Source organism: Lithobates pipiens, unplaced genomic scaffold (genome assembly GCF_037356315.1).
Source record: "Lithobates pipiens isolate NorthernLeopardFrog02 unplaced genomic scaffold, aLitPip1_a1.2 Scaffold_55, whole genome shotgun sequence".
Classification (NCBI taxonomy): domain Eukaryota; kingdom Metazoa; phylum Chordata; class Amphibia; order Anura; family Ranidae; genus Lithobates; species Lithobates pipiens.
The window spans coordinates 2,951,507-2,969,536 of NW_027507877.1; positions in this window are offsets into that span (position 1 = coordinate 2,951,507).

Here is an 18,030-nt window from a genome sequence, read left to right on the forward strand (position 1 = left end):
GCTTTTTTTCCATTACCATTTATCTTTTTTTTTTTTTCATTTGTTTTTATTTGTTACTTTTTTTCATTATCACGCAACTGGAAAATGCACAAAACTATTAAAAAAAAAATATCTCTTATAAATTTTCAAATAACTTTGAAATGTTGTGTGACAGAAACATAATGTCTGTGTAATTTTAAATAATTATAGAATAAAATGTAAACCTTTTATTTTACAGTAAAACTCATTTAAGAAAAAAAAAAAAAAATCTAATGCTGGTCAAAATAAAATAAAAAAAAGGCATGTTTTTAAAATCTTTTTTGTTTGTAAAAAAATATAATAAATGATTGCAAAACAATGTAACTTTGATATGATCGGTAATGACGCGGGTATCACAAAATAAACGGGCTTGTGGTCATAATGTAAAAATTGCTCTAGTCTATTTATGGTGTATCAATGGAAGATCTGGTGGATTTAAAGAGGAAGTAAACCCTGATGGGTTTCCTTCCTCTTTGATTCCCTGCAAAGGTAAAGCATAATGGATTACTATGCATCGCATCCCATCGCATAGTAGTCCATTATGTGTCACTTACCTGACACAGGAGCCAGCGAAGTCACCGCTGTCCCCTATAGTCCGGTGCATCCATCTTCTCGGTGGGTCTCGCTGCTCTGCCGCTGTCATTCGGTGAAGCCGCGATGATGTCACTCCCGCGCATGCGCACGGGAGCCGCCACTCACGGCATATCACCGTTGACTGCGGGCGCGCTCGGTGCAGATTTAGGAGATATTTCTTGGACCTAGAGGTAAGCCTTAATCTAGGCTTACCTGTAGGTCAAAGTTGGTTGTAAGGGTTTACAACCACTTTAAACAATCCTAGTTTTAGCTGATGTTACAATAAATGAAGGATACGGAGCTATTAAACCTTTCTCTGTATGTTCTCCTTTGTCCAGGTCGTGGTATATCTAGTAGTTGCTGTCTACATTCAACTGGACTTGTTCTGTAACTTTAAAGATATTTTTGTAGATTATCTAAGCAACTTCTTCAGTTCCTAGAGTGTTGGGAAGAAACCCCAACATTTCAATTCACATCTTAGGGAACCATAATTCAACCACCATGGAATGTGTAGATTATCCAATAGCAGGATAGGAGGGTGAAAGACGTCTATTTCTATTTTCTAGCTCTGCAATTCCCTTGTTGGTGTCTGGAAGCCTGCCTAGGTGTTGGATCCTTGATTTACATAGCTGAAGGTGGGGATTGTTGTCAACGCAGTGGGGTAGAGATATTAAAATGGCATTATATGTGGAGGAAAGACGGTAAGAAAGTGCCCATCGGTGGACAGGCATCACTGATTGGCAGCACTGGTGGGCACTGTTGGGGCTGCACTGATCATCAGCAGACTACCCTCAGGCCCCCTGGTGACCCCTCTAGTGATATAAATATCTATATAGAGGAATCAGAACCTCCTTCCTCCTGCTGGTGATCCCTCTAGTGATATAAAGATCTATATAGAGGAATCAGGACCTCCTTCCTCCTGCTGGTGACCCCTCTAGTGATATAAATATCTATATAGAGGAATCAGGACCTCCTTCCTCCTCGTGGTGACCCCTCTAGTGATATAAAGATCTATATAGAGGAATCAGGACCTCCTTCCTCCTCCTGGTGATCCCTCTAGTGACATAAAGATCTATATAGAGGAATCAGGACCTCCTTCTTATTGCTGGTGACCCCTCTAGTGATATAAAGATCTATATAGAATGATTGGGACCTCCTTCCTCCTGCTGGTGACCCCTCTAGTGATATAAAGATCTATATAGAAGAATCAGGACCTCCTTCCTATTGCTGGTGACCCCTCTAGTGATATAAAGATCTATATAGAGGAATCAGGACCTCCTTCCTCCCGCTGGTGACCCCTCTAGTGATATAAAGATCTATATAGAGGAATCAGGACCTCCTTCCTCCCGCTGGTGACCCCTCTAGTGATATAAAGATCTATATAGAGGAATCAGGACCTCCTTCCTATTGCTGGTGACCCCTCTAGTGATATAAAGATCTATATAGAGGAACCCATACCTCCTTCCTCCTGCCAGCGATCCCTCCTCCTGCCGTTGATCCCTCTAATGATATATGATGAATATAAAGATCTATATAGAGGAATCTGACATTTTAGTACAAAATAAATGTTTGCATTAAGCACCGTGGACAGCAAGTCTCAGCATGTCCACACATTAAGTTCATAATAGTGTCCATTGTATCCCTTTGATTTGCTCATACCCCATGCTAATGGGAGAAGGGTGTTGAAAAAAAAAGATCATGAAAAATGTAGTTACATGAGATCCAAGTGGGAGTGAGCTCTGCTGGGAAAAGACTACAATTCCCAAGAGTCTATGCAACCAGAGAGGGGAACTTTTACAAAGCTGCCTGGGAAAGCTAGAGACACTTGGCACCAGGAAAAGTTTATTCTGGTCATTATTGGGTGTGTGGAAAATTCCCACAACACGCATTCTGCCAAAAAAAAAAAAAAAAAAACTGCAGATTGTTAATTAGACATGTGCAGAGTAAAATATTTCGTTTCGGAATTTCGTTTTCGTCTGAAAACTTAATTTATTTAGTTACTCCCGAAATTCGTTTTTATTTATTTCGTTTTTCGTTCAAAAATTGCATTCGTCCGAAAATCCACATGAATCACGGTCGAATCTGTCTTGGAAGGCTTATGGTGTCTGTCGAATGTATAAAGAAGATTCGACGGAGCTAGTATATAGCATACTTTAGAACCCTATTAAAGTCTATGGGACTCCAACGTTCAAAATCTAAAGTGCTCATTTTAAAGGCTAATTTGCAAGTTACTGTCCTAAAAAGTGTTTGGGGACCCGGGTCCTGCCCCAGGGGACATGGATCAATGCAAAAAAAAGTTTTAAAAACGGCCGTTTTTTCGGGAGCAGTGATTTTAATAATGATTAAAGTGAAACAATAAAAGTGTAATATTCCTTTAAATTTCATAGGGGGGGGTTGTCTATAGTATGCCTGTGAAGGGGCGCATGTTTCCCGTGCTTAGAATTGTCCCTGCACAAAGTGTCATTTATGCAGGAAAAAAAGTCCTTTAAAATCACTCGCAGCTATTATGAATTGTCGGCTCCCGTAATACAGAGAACACTCATTGAAAGTCATTGATAAAAAAATAAATAAATAAATAAAAAAAAAGTGTGGGGGTCCCCCAAATTCAATTACCAGGCCCTTCAGGTCTGGTATGGATATTAAGGGGAACGCTGCCTCAAATTTAAGAAAAAATTTGACGTGGGGTTCCCCCTAAATATCCATAACCAGACCCTTCAGGTCTGGTATGGATATTAAGGGGAACCCCGCGTCAAATTAAAAAAAAAATTGACGTGGGGTTCCCCCTAAAAATCCATACCAGACCCTTTATCCGAGCACGCAACCTGGCAGGCCGCAGGAAAAGAGGGGGGACGAGAGAGCGGCCCCCCCTCCCTCCTGAACCGTACCAGGCCACATGCCCTCAACATTGGGAGGATGCTTTGGGGGTCTGTGACCCCTCAAAGCACCTTGTCCCCATGTTGATGAGGACAAGGGCCTCATCCCCACAACCCTGGCCGGTGGTTGTGGAGGTCTGCGGGCGGGGGGCTTATCAGAATCTGGAAGCCCCCTTTAACAAGGGGACCCCAGATCCCGGCCCCCCCCTGTTTGAAATGGTAAGGGGGTACAAAAGTACCCCTACCATTTCACAAAGAAAGTGTAAAAAATGTTTAAATAAAACAAACACACTTTTGAAAAATTCCTTTATTAAAAATAAAAAAATAAAAAAAAGATTCCAGCGGCGGTAATCCACTCTTGCTATCCAGCGACGGACGGTCATATCTCCAGCGATGTCTAATGTCATCCAGCGCAGCTCAGCATCCTTCTTCTGTCTCCGTGTAGGAGACATTGCAGGCATTCCGGCGGCTGACGTTTGTTATATACGGAGGGCGGGGCCACCCGTCACCTGACCCCGCCCCCCTCTGACGCAAGGGGAAACCCGGGGTTCCCCGTGACGTATAGGTGACCCCGCCCCCCTCTGATGTAACGGAAACCTGCCTGTGTTACATCAGAGGGGTGCGGGTCACCCCTACGTCACAGGGAACCCCGGGTTTCCCCTTGCGTCAGAGGGGGGCGGGGTCAGGTGACGGGTGGCCCCGCCCTCCGTATATAACAAACGTCAGCCGCCGGAATGCCTGCAATGTCTCCTACACGGAGACAGAAGAAGGATGCTGAGCTGCGCTGGATGACATTAGACATCGCTGGAGATATGACCGTCCGTCGCTGGATAGCAAGAGTGGATTACCGCCGCTGGAATCTTTTTTTTATTTTTTTATTTTTAATAAAGGAATTTTTCAAAAGTGTGTTTGTTTTATTTAAACATTTTTTACACTTTCTTTGTGAAATGGTAGGGGTACTTTTGTACCCCCTTACCATTTCAAACAGGGGGGGGGCCGGGATCTGGGGGTCCCCTTGTTAAAGGGGGCTTCCAGATTCTGATAAGCCCCCCGCCCGCAGACCTCCACAACCACCGGCCAGGGTTGTGGGGATGAGGCCCTTGTCCTCATCAACATGGGGACAAGGTGCTTTGAGGGGTCACAGACCCCCAAAGCATCCTCCCAATGTTGAGGGCATGTGGCCTGGTACGGTTCAGGAGGGAGGGGGGGCCGCTCTCTCGTCCCCCCCTCTTTTCCTGCGGCCTGCCAGGTTGCGTGCTCGGATAAAGGGTCTGGTATGGATTTTTAGGGGGAACCCCACGTCAATTTTTTTTTTAATTTGACGCGGGGTTCCCCTTAATATCCATACCAGACCTGAAGGGTCTGGTTATGGATATTTAGGGGGAACCCCACGTCAAATTTTTTCTTAAATTTGAGGCAGCGTTCCCCTTAATATCCATACCAGACCTGAAGGGCCTGGTAATTGAATTTGGGGGACCCCCACGCTTTTTTTTAAAAATTTATTTATTTATTTTTTTATCAATGACTTTCAATGAGTGTTCTCTGTATTACGGAGCCGACAATTCATAATAGCTGCGAGTGATTTTAAAGGACTTTTTTTCCTGCATAAATGACACTTTGTGCAGGGACAATTCTAAGCACGGGAAACATGCGCCCCTTCACAGGCATACTATAGACAACCCCCCCCCTACGAAATTTAAAGGAATATTACACTTTTATTGTTTCACTTTAATCATTATTAAAATCACTGCTCCCGAAAAAACGTCCGTTTTTAAAACTTTTTTTTGCATTGATACATGTCCCCTGGGGCAGGACCCGGGTCCCCAAACACTTTTTAGGACAGTATCTTGCAGAATCTTTTCTCTCTGTCAAATCTTTTTTCTCTGTCGAATATTTTCTCTATATAATCTTGGACTAATAGAGGTAAGGTTAGGCACATTCGAACACAGGTTCTATAGACACAGATTGTTGTCAGAGTCATGTCGAATCTCCTATTCTATATCGAACTGTTGTAACAATGAAAACGAAAATAAAGCATTTATTTATGTCGGATCTTTCGTTTTTCGGATTTTGTGCTTTCGTTATCGTTTGTCAAAACGAAAACGAAAATAGCTGAAATTCGGACGAAAATGCATTCGGACGAAAACGAATGCACATGTCTATTGTTAATCCTAAATATCAAATTCACATTAAAATTTGTGCAGAACATAATGATGTGAGGAAAATTTTTCCAAAATTTAGCCCATTTGAGCACTGAAAATTCAACCTGAATTCATGCTTGACCCCAAATCTGAAACTTAATCATTGTTTGCTGTAAAAACATCCCTCTTCTGAGAGTAGTGGTCTTCTCCAGGCGATCAATATGTGCCCATATATGAAGTGATTGATCAATATTAATAATTCATAACACACTGAGATGAATTTCTGCAATCCAGATAACAGACTTTTACTTACCAAGAAATGTGACAAAAATGAAGCACAATTTCTCTTTTCTTAGGAAATATGTGTAGCACTAACCCCTGAAGGAGCTGCTGGTTTTATTTGGGCTCAACGTTACCTCACCTGCTCGCTTCTCCGTCACAAGGGTCCCGTTGCAAAGTAGCCCAAATTATGATGAATCCGACACTTAGTCCTTTTTTTTTAACATTTATTCAGGATAAGCACAAAAGTCCTTCAATAGAGGGTCAAAGGATAAAGGGGGAGTTCAGGCACCTAGTAATTGCAGGTTAGAGGTATTGGTCAGATCCAGAGGACAAACAGCTCCACAGACTGGATCCGGCAACCATCGGATAGGCCCCTCTCACTTGACCGAGCAGCCGAAGAGATACTCAACAAAGTCTCTGCCACAGACTTGTCAATTAAACTAAGAAATCTTGAGAGTTTTAGAGAACTACCATACAGTACATACATACATACATACATTCGTACAGCCGCACTAGACCCTACCAAATACCACTGCAGGCTCTGTCGCCTACTCGCACCTGAGGAAGGTGTTTCACTTGTGCGTGTAGCTGGCACAGATCGGCCATGTCCTCTCCCTGCAACAGGATCTCCACCAGCAGCACCACGACCGGAGCCACATCCCTTCTTTGACGTTCTCCTCATATTTTCCACATTTAAGACATTGCCCTAAATGGGTGTTTTTGGAATAGCCGCATACACCCAGAGTATGTAAATGGTGTATCTAACACCTACAGAAATGCAGAAAATGCTATAAAAAATTTTTTTTTGCCCTAATCAGTTTTTCCTTGTGGTCTTGTACGGCACTTCCCCAAATAAATGTTCCACATTTACACTGCGGGCACTCTACCATACTAGGCCTTCGGCCGTGATAACTTCAGCCCGGAGACAACACACTACCCGCAGTGTCCACCTTCCCATCCTTAGTTAACTTGTGTTAGCTGTAACCAAGGGAGCCCATGTCACTAATGGGTCCCCCACACTTCCATCTCCTGGGTCAGTTACCACCATACAAGACCACCACACCCGCCTCACCGAAAGCTGCTATGACGAATCCACAAGTGCACCTACGAAGCAAAAATGAGTAAAAAGACAAACGCAAACACAAAGGGAGGGTGGACGGGAAACTTCCTCTCTTCCTTCTCTCCCCCCACTGGAATAATGCCCGGGAACCCCTCCTCTTTCTCACTGCATTCAAACTCCTCCCCTCCTGTTCTTTACCTAGCCACCCCCCTTCCTACTCCACACATCTCACCACTAGCTTAGCCCTTGCTGTACCTTCTCCCACTGTCATGTTGTCCCTTAGCTATGCTCCTCTCACTCCCCGGGCCTCTCTTGACCAGTGCAGATAAAAGATACTCCTCCTTTCACCACTGACTGCTGCCCCTTCATTACACCCCCCCCCCCAACTTAGGAGGTATAAACCAACATCGCGCTCCAACTCCTGATGGCGGACCACCAAACCCCCGTTCCTTACCACGAACTGCCCCGCCCATTTGTTAACTTTAATATGGATCTTATTCAAAAGGTCAAACGACTTAGCCAGTCGCCGACTCTTCCTGGCCACTATATCAGACCAGACAATCAGAATCCCATGGAAAAGGGTACTCAAACAAAGGAAATCCAGCTTAACGTCCCTAATGAGTTCCCTGGCCGGCCGTCCCCCAGGTCATTGCCCCCTACATGCAACACTAGCACGTTGAGCGGCCTATTTAGGCGCGCCATGTGCAACACTTCTGGCAAAACCCTAGCCCAGTGCATGCCCAGCCTCCCAATCCACCATACACATGCTTCCTCCCTGACAATCCCCAACTGTCTGCCATTTGGTCTCATGTCCACCCTCCTGACCCCCTGAACACATAAGTGACCCAGTATCCAGACGAGACCCATCTGGATTCCACCTGATAGACATGTAAAAAAGACCACAGATAACAAATAAATTAACCGATGCATAACAACATGCACCCTCACCCCCCATGCCACCCCATCAGGAGCCCCAATCACTGGGCCGCCCCCAAATCAACCACTAAATCCCTCTGAATGTACAACTGAAATCGAAGAGAATCCCACCATCCGATCCTTCTAACCGCTGCTTCGTCCCACCCACAACGGGCGGCTTCAGTAGCTGCTCCGATACCGAAGGAGTGCGAAGCATACTGCAAGCTATCTAATCCGGCCGCCTTCAAACACTTTTTGAAAACCACCACAAACTGAACTTTAGACAGCAACGAACTGTCCTCATGGATCAGCAAAACCCGGTCCGCCGCCGGATGTATGCCCAAAAACTCCCAAACCGCCTTCACTGGGCACAGAGGAGAATCCGGCAAGTGATATAAGCTCACCTTCACCCCTTTGCCTAACTGATCCATCTTCGACCTCCGAAGCCAGACCTCCACTCTCGCCCCCGTCAAAACCACCTCGTGCACCAATAAGCCTCCTGGACGGACTAACCAGCTCACTAATCCTGAAGGCGCCAAAAAAAGGCCAGCGAAAACGCTGCCCGGAACAAGGACGCCTCGTACCCTGAGGAACACACCAATCCTAACTGACCCGCCAAAGCCATCAGGTTGCCGAATGTCACCGGCCTCTTGGCATGTTTTCGCACCCGGCGATAGCCCTTCATCGCCTGCCGGATCCAAAAATCCTTTGTGAAATCCACCAACCCCCGTAATTTGAACCAAAAAGCTAGCCCCGCAGGCTTGCGGTCCATCACCGAAACCGACACCCCCCGCTCCAGGTTCCTAGAAACAAAATAAAGCACTAACAGGCTTACCTCCTCAGCCAACGGATCCCCGCCGACCAAGTTCCAAACCTTACCATAGGCCATCCACGTTGTCTCACTCACCGACCCTTTGATCCATCCAGAGAGGACTCCTCAACAATCGACCACATCCAGCAGGGACACGGAACCCCCTGTTGATCTGCCGCCGGCTCCAAATCCCAAAACTTGTCCCACTGAAAATGAGACAAGGCGTCAGCCAACGTGTTGTCCACCCCGGGGAGATGCACAGCATACAAGAATATATTAAATTCCAGGCAGCGCAGCACCAAGTGCCGCAGCAGTCGAACGACCGGAAGTGACAACGCCAAAATGCGGTTAATGACTTGAACCACACCCAGATTGTCACAATTCAGCCTGACCTTGGAATCTCTAAACTCCCCGCCCCAGATCTCGAGGGACAAAACAACTGGAAACAACTCCAGCAGCACTAGGTTTTTGCATAAGCCAGCTTCCACCCACTCCGCAGGCCAGGGAGCAGCGCTCCAATGGCCCCGGTAGAAGGCACCATACCCAGTCAACTCTGCGGCGTCCGTAAACAGTTCCAAATCCCAATGGCTCACAGGGCCGCTCAGCCACAAGGATTTGCCGTCGTACTGTGCCAGGAAGGTGTGCCACACCTTCAAATCCTCCCGATGCTCTTGTGAGATGGATGAAATGAATGGGCAACTTAATCCCCCGCGGTGGCCGCCGACAAAACACCCTTCCCACGGGGATAATCCGACACGCGAAGTTCAGCTTGCCCAATAAAGACTGGAGCTTCAGTAGCTGAATCTTGCGCATCCCCACCATCAACTGGACCTCCTCTCTAAGGGCCACCAATTTCCCCTCTGGAAGGTGACACTCCATGGCCTCAGAGTCAATGACTATACCCGGAAAGCACAGTCATTGGGCCCTCCGTCTTGTCCTCCACCAACGGAATCCCGAACGAACCCGCCATATGCTGAAAGGTGGACAAAAGAACCGAGCAGGTATTCGTTCCCGCAGAACCGACGCACAAAATCGTCCAGGTAGTGAATTATAGAATTCAGACCGAAACGTCGCGGACCACCCACTCCACAAAAGAGCTGAAGGTCTTGAACAGTGCGTAAGAGACCGAACAACCCATGGGCAGGCAACGATCCACGTAAAACCTGCCCTGCCAACAGCATCCCAGCAAACAGAAACTTTCGGGGTGGACCGGCAGGAGGCGGAAAGCAGATTTGATATCCGCTTTCCCCATCAGTGAACCCTGCCCGCAGCGTCGCACCCAGCCTACCGCAGCATCTAAAGACGTGTATGACACCGTGCAGGCGTCGGGGTGAATAGCATTGTTGATGGAGCCCCCTTTCGGAAATGAAAGATGGTGTATCAGCCAAAACTTATTCGGCTCCTCCTTGGGTACTACCCCCAAAAGGGAAACCACCAACCCAGGTATCAGAAGATCCTAAAAAGGCCCAGCCATGCGCCCAAGGGTCACCTCCTTCCCCAACTTCTCCCCCACCACCCCGGGGTGCAGCAATGCCAACCGTAAATTCCTCGCAACCTGCGGAATCAGTCAAAGAACTAGGGATTCTAAAACCCTCAACGAATCCCTCCCGCAACAATCGGGCAGCCGCCCGGTCCGGGTATCTACTTAGGAAAGGTTCCATCCTTTCCCCCTTCACTGGCGTCGTCCCTTTTGTTGCTAAACTCCCCTGGGCGACCCTTCCCTTTTTTAAAACAGCGGGATCCTGGATGAGCTCCGCTGCAGCAGGAACACTTGTGTTTGAAGCGGCAGGAACTTCCAAACTTACAAGTGCCATCATTAAATTGCCAGCAAACTCCCCTTTTTTTTTTTTTTTTTTTTTTTTGAGGCCAGCTGTCCAGGAGAAGAACCCCTGAACACTCCCAGAAAAAAATGGTTGGGGGGCCCTTGCCGAGGACATCAACCGCATCCAGAGGCTGATGTCCTTGTGATCCCACCGCAAGGAGAGACGCACCGCTCTGCGCTGCCAAAACTGCTCGTCATACCTGAGCCACGCCGTACCGCCCCATATACCCTGTAGGCCTCGCCCACCCCGTCCATGTAGCAAAACAACGCCGAACAATGTTTGGGGTTCTTCTCTCCAATCACGCTGGCCATAATGGCGAACGCATGCAACCAATTCGCAAACGTTCGAGGGATCAACCTATGCCAGTGTTTTTCTTCGGCTTCTTTCTTGCTATCATCAGGTTTTACCCTGCCGAAGTTGAACTTCTCGAGAGGTAATAGTGAAAAAATTTCCACGTACTCACCCTTCACAATCTTCTCTCTGACCTCCGGCTTCAAATGCAATCCCAATGGTCCCTCGAAGAATACATATTCTTCACACTTCGCTGCGTCCGCAATGCGAACCACCTCCATCCTGCCTCCCCCTTCCAGCATAGCAGCCTTTTCCCCGTCACCGGCCCTGCCGTCAGCAGCTGCCGGGTCGGCGAGGGGATCCAGCGTGACGGGCGCCACCGGCGGCCCCCATACCGCTGCCCGCGGCGCCCGCCCACTCGTGTCCTGAGCGAATCGCTGCACCAAGTCCCGCAGCCCCCCCAATAATGCTTGCAATTGCGCATCAGATGCCCCGGACATGGCCCCACCCACTGCAGCACCTGACCCACCCCCAGCACCCCCCCCCCGTTAACCCTTGCCATGCATTAGAAAAGTACACAGACAGAGACTTACCGGGCCAGCCAGGGGTGGACCCGCCACTGCTGTCCTCGCCTCCACCGCAGCCAGACGCTCCTGCCAATCGTTTGGGTCAGACCCGCTCAACTCCCCCTCCCACAGTTCTCCGGGAGCGTGCAGGGGCTCTGCGTCCTCCAGGCTCAAGAAAGAAGGTCCTGGAACAACTCTTCTGGGCCTTTGCAGGCCCTGCCTCCTGATCTCCGTGCCGCCCACCACTGCATGTTGTCCCCCCGACATGTGCCCTGGCAATGGCGCTCCTGGGAGGGCCCCATCTGCCATCTTGTCCTTGCCTCCAGCCGGCAATGGGGAAGGCCCTGCGGTCGTCTCCACTACAGTCCCACGCTGATGCCTACGCCTCTCCGCAGTAGCGGTGGAGGAGGTGCCCATGCCAGAACGCTGTCTCCGCTGAGCAGGTGGGGTGAGGCGCTGGCCCGCGCCGAAGCCCCGCCCACGGAGCGCCGTCATAGCCGAGGATTCCGTCCAGGCCCTGAACCGGTGGAAGCTGGAAAACGCTTCGCTAGCGGGCCTGACAGGTCCCGCACGGGGGGGGCTCCTAGTGTGGCGTGCTGCTGGGGGGGATGCCTCGGAGAGAAATGCTCCAGAGGCCTAGACCTCCGTGCGCGTGGTGATTCCAGCCCCCCAGCCTCAGCCTGCTCCTGAATCAGCTGTGCCACTTGCCTCTGCAGTCATTCGGGACCATGGCAAGTGGCAGCCGCTCTCAGCTGGGCAAAAATGTGCTCAAAGTCAGCCATCGTCAGACAAACTGAGCTCACAAAACTTCCTCTCCTTCTCTCCCCCACTGGAATAATGCCCGGGAACCCCTCCTCTTCCTCACTGCATTCAAACTTCTCCCCTCCTGTTCTTTACCTATCCACTCCCCTTCCTACTCCACACATCTCACCACTAGCTTAACCCTTGCTGTACCCTTCTCCCACTGTCATGTTGGCCCTTAGCTATGCTCCTCTTCGCTCCTCTCGCTCCCCGGGCCTCTCTATCTTTTCTCTCAGTGTAGTGTAAAAAGCTTGTGCACTGCACCCACACAACTAAATGAATGTAGATCGCTGTCTAATTAGAATAGATTTCAGAATCAGGACTCCTATCATGTAATTCTCTCCCTCACAGCAGCAGCAGCCAGGAACCTTTCCCTACACTGTCTAAAGCAGAGTGACGTGCTGTGCTGTGTGCCTCTAGCTTATATAGAGGTGGGGTCACATACTGCACTGGCCAATCACAGCCATGCCATTAGTAGGCATGGCCGTGATGGCTTCTAAGGGCACACAGGTTAAACGAATGTTAATTGGCTGCTGCAGGGCTTTTTAAAATGTGCCATTACTTTGCCGAACACCGGACCCAAACATACAGTCAATGGTTCGGGTCCAGGACCCAAAAAACAAAAGTCCAGTACGAACCCAAACTTTACAGTTTGGGTTCGCTCAACTCTGTTCTCAACTCATTTACCAAAGGGGAGGATGGTAGAAACCATCTCAAACTTGAATTAATACCAAATTTTAAAGTTCTTCAGAAAGGCATCTAAAGCTTATAACAAACTTCAAGTATAAAGGTCTATAATTTTGCTTTTCCATACTTGGAAGATATAATTATTTAAATGTATCCAAGTCCATTATTCGCAGAGACCCAATCCATTCATTTATTTGTTAATTGATTAATATTAAATATTAGATTAAAGAAAACTTTATAACAGCCACACTTTTCAAATATTTATTTGTAAAAAAAAAAATTAAACCATTTATTATTTTCCTTCCACTTCACAATTATGTGTGACTTTGAGTTGGTCTATCACATAAAATCCCAATAAAATACTTTATAAAAAAGTTCCAAGAAAATCCGTTCTTGTGTAAAAACTCCAAGATTGATTTAATAATAATATAACAAAATGTTACAAGAACAACATCTTAAAGGGGTTGTAAAGGTAAATATTTTTTCACCTTAATGCATTCTATGCATTAAGGTGAAAAAACATCTTACAGTGCCGGCGACCCCAGCCTCCCCATTTTTACTTACCTGACCCCTTGAAAGTCCCGCGCTCGCCCCCGACATCCTTTTTGCCGCTCAGCCTGGCCGCTGATTGGCTAGAGTGGATGGATTGAAAGCAGCACAGCCATTGGCTTGCGCTGCTGTCAATCACATCCAATGACAAGGCGCGCCGGGGGCAGGGCTGAATGATACAGCGAGTGGTTATAGTCGCCGGCTGTATCACGGGAGCGCACCTGCAAGTGATTCTCACCATGTGAGGGAGCTCGCATGAACACGAGAAGTACTTGCGGGAGGAAGCCGAGACAGCCGCCGAAGGACCCCAGAAGAGCAGGTTCGGGGCCACTCTGTGCAAAACAAGCTGCACAGTGGAGGTAAATATAACATGTTTGTTATTTAAAAATAAAATAAAAATGAAAATTACTTTACAACCCCTTTAATGTATAATATAAAATAGCATCAATAAGTTTCTTATTCTTGAAATGAAGATTGTATAACTATATCTTTTTGTGTGTGTTTCTCAGGAAATGTCAGTGTGTGTGTGTCAAGTTTCCTTGAGTCTCTGCATTCCAGCTCATGTCTGCCTTAAAGCTAAAACTGCCCAGCTCTTATAATCGCCCCCACATTTCCTTTCAAAGGAATGATTTAACGTTCCTTGTAGTTTGACAGAAATTCTGCAAATTTCAAACATATCATTCACAAGGCTGGGGGTTATTACTCTCTAAAATTAAATAAAAGGAGTGGGCTAAACTATGTGAGATAAGAATCATTTAACTTGTTCAATATAAGATTACTAAATATCTTAATCAAATATTAAAAATGTATCTTATTAATATCCTAATCAAGAAGTACTGCAATATTAAAGAACTTATCTTAACTAAACAAACAGAAACATTTACATATTTAACCACTTCCCGACTGGCGACGATTTACATCGGCAGAATGTCACGGGCAGGCAAATTGGCGTACAGGTACATCCATTTGAAATTACCGCCCTGCCATCGCGTACACGCCGGTCAGAACGCCCGTGAGTCTGGTCAAGGGTCCCGCGGACTCGATCGCCGCGGGGATACCCGAGATCGTCTCACGGGGAGGCTGAACGGGAGATGCAGATGTAAACAGCATCTCCCCGTTCTGCCTAGCAACAAGGGACACTGATCTCTGCTCCCCTTTGATTGGAGCAGAGATCAGTGTTCACTAACACACAGCCCAGCCCCCCCCCACAGTTAGTAACATGCCCCTAGGACACACTTAACCCCTACACTGCCACCTCCTGGTTAACCCCTTCACTGCCAGTGTCATTTACACAGGAATCAGTGCATTTGTATAGCACTGATTGTTGTATAAATGACAATGGTCCCAAAAATGAGTCAAAAATGTTCGATGTGTCCGCCATAATGTCGCAGTCACAATAAAAATCGCTGATCGCCACCATTACTAGTAAAAAAGAAATATTAATAAAAATGCCATAAAACTATCCCCTATTTTGTAAACGCTATAAATGGCTATAAAAAAGTAATTGAAAGGGCTAGAGGGCTGCAAATAGCAACAAAATGTTGTTAAGAGCATGGCAAGTGCTCTGCAAACAAATGTGGATAGGGAAATAACTTAAAATAACATAAAATAAATGAAAAAAATATATTCTAGAGGCCCCCTTCCCAGAAGAAGAGGTACAGGAAGTGATTAATAACCTCAGAAACTCAACGGGAGGATGCCACACATATGGGGGGAATGCCCGAGAATACGCCCTTTCTGGAAAAAAAATATTCAATTTAATGGATAAGCTAGTGGGAAAATAAAATACTTTGAAATTAAAAAAATTTGAAATTATAATCTTGACCTAGGAGGACGAGGTCCATATGGAGTAGGAGGTTGAGGTGGCGGTGGATGTGGCGGTGTAGGTGGAAGTGGTGGTGGAGGAGGACGAAGTAGCCAACACTGGTTCAAAAATACAACAATGGCTGGGTAAGGCCGGTGATGTGTCGCATTCTGTCCCCCAACGGATAGTGTCTGCCCTGTACTGTGCTTGCTCAGTACGTAGGACAAGGGGGTTTTGAAAATCTCCGAAGATGAACAGCACCTGCGCGGTGAGTTCAGGTTCAAGCCATACCATCTGAGGTTCAAGCTGAGCGAAGAGAGGCCACGCCTGAAACATGGTGAGCGAAGCAAGCCCATGAGGGGCCCTGTTACTATGTGCTATCGTCTGTCCACTTGGATGGTGGAGCTTGAACCTGCACTCACTGCGCAGATGCCGCTCATCTTCCAAGATTTTCGGAATCACCTTTTCCTCAGGCCGGACACTATCCGATGGCCGGACAGTTTTTTTCAGAACGTGAGCTTGCCACATTGGCTCTGGAGAGGCGGCTGCACTTGTCTGTGATAACGCCCCCTACTGTGCTAAATACACGTTCAGATAATACACTGGCTGCAGGGCAGGCCAGCACCTCCAAGGCGTAAAGGGCAAGCTCAGGCCATGTGCCCAATTTGGAGACCCAGAAGATGAAGGGGGCAGACCTGTCATTCAGTATGTATAAGCGTGTGCACACATACTGCTCCACCATGTTGGTGAAATGCTGCCTCCTGCTAATACGTTCCATCTCAGCTGGTGGTGCTGGTTGTTGTGGCATGCTGACAAAGGTTTTCCACATTTCGGCCATGCTTACCCTGCCTTCTGAGGTGCTGGCGGTGCCCCGGCTGCTTTGGCGGCCTCTTCCTCCTCCTCTGCCTTCGCCTTGCGCTTCCACGTATCCCCGCTGTCAGGTGGGAATGCCACCAGCAGCACGTCTACCAGCGTGCGCTTGTACTCGCGCATCTTACGATCACGCTTCAGTGAGGGAATTGAGGATGGTACATTGTCCTTGTAACGGGGATCCAGCAGGGTGGCCACCCAGTAATCAGCACTAGTTAGAATGTGGGCAACTCGGCAGTCATTGTGGAGACACTGCAGCATGTAATCGCTCATGTGTGCCAGGCTGCCCAGAGGCAACAAAAAGCTGTCCTCTATGGGAGGTATATCGTTTGTATCCTCTGTATCCCCCCCAGCCACGCACCAGTGACGGCCATGAGCTGGTCTGGGTGCCACCCTGCTGTGAACATGGTTCCTCCTCCTCCACCTCGTCATCCTCCAGAACTGTGCCCTTGCTGCCGGACAATTGTGTACTCGGCGTTTGTTGGTGCAGGAACCCACCCTCCTAGCCACTGGTGAATGACTGCCCTGAAAGCCTTGGAAATGATCCCTCTTCCTCCTCCTCCTCCTGTGCCACATCCTCTTCCATCATCAAAGCATTTTTTCAAGGAAGCATAGAACTGGGATAGTAACGATGAGCACGGCATCATCGGCACTGGCCATGTTGATGGAGTACTTGAAACAGCGCAACAAGGCACACTGGTCTCGCGTGGAGGCCCAGTTATTGGTGGTGAAGTGGTTCTGTTCCGCAGAGTGACTCACGCATGCGTGCTGTAGCTGAATCTCCACTATCGCCTGCTGCTGCTCGCACAGTCTGGCCAGCATGTGCAAGGTGGCGTTCCACCTTGTGGGCACGTCACATATGAGGCGGTGACCGGGAAGGCCGAAGTTATGCTGCAGCACTGACAGGAGAGCAGCAGCAGAGTGAGAACGTCGAAAGTGCGCACAGACGGCCCGCATTTTCTGCAGCAGCTCTGGCATATTGGGGTAATTTTTAAGGAACCTCTGGATCACCAAGTTCAACACATGCGCCAGGCAAGGGATATGTGTCAAACTGGATAGGCCCAGAGCTGCTACGAGATTTCACCCATTATTGCACACCACCAGGCCGGGCTTGATGCTCACTGCCACCAACCACTCATCGGTCTGTTGTTCCATGTCCCTCCACGACTCCTGCGCTGTGTGGGGTTTTTACCCGAAACAGGAAAGTTTTAAAACTGCCTGCTGTCGTTTACCCCTGGCTGTGCTGACATTGGTGGTGAAGATGTTACGCTGACCGAATGAGGAAGTGGTAGAGGAGGAGTTAACAACAGGAGGCAAACTGAAGTGCCCTGCAATCCTCGGTGGTGAAAGGACATGCACCAAACTGCTATCTGCCTCAGGCCCAGCCGCCACTGCATTTACCCAGTGTTCTGTTAGGGAGATATAACGTCCCTGACCGTGCTTACTGGTCCACGCATCCATAGTTAGGTGGACCTTGCCACAGATGGCGTTGCGCAGTTCACACCTGATTTTGTCCCCCACTTGGTTGTGCAGGGAAGGGATCGCCCACCTGGAAATGTAGTGGCGATTGGGCACAACGTACTGTGGGACAGCCAATACCATCAGGCTTTTAAAACTCTGCGTCTCCACCAGACGGAATGACAGCATTTCAAAGGCGAGGAATTTTGAAATGCTGGCATTCAGGGCCAGGAATCGCTGGTGGCTAGGGGGGTACTTCCTCTTCCGCTCCAGTGTTTAGGAGATAGAGATCTCAATGCTTCCATGGGACATTGTGGAGATGGTTGGTGACCCAAGTTGTAGTGTTGCTGGCAGATCCTCTGTTTGTGGGTTGGCAGGTGCAACTGTTACTACAGAGGTGGATGAAGAGGCCAAGACTGCAGCAGAAGAGGAAGCAGGAGGAGCCAGAGATCCTTCTTGGTTTTTGAGGTGTTTACTCCACTGCAACTCGTGCTTTGCACTTAGATGC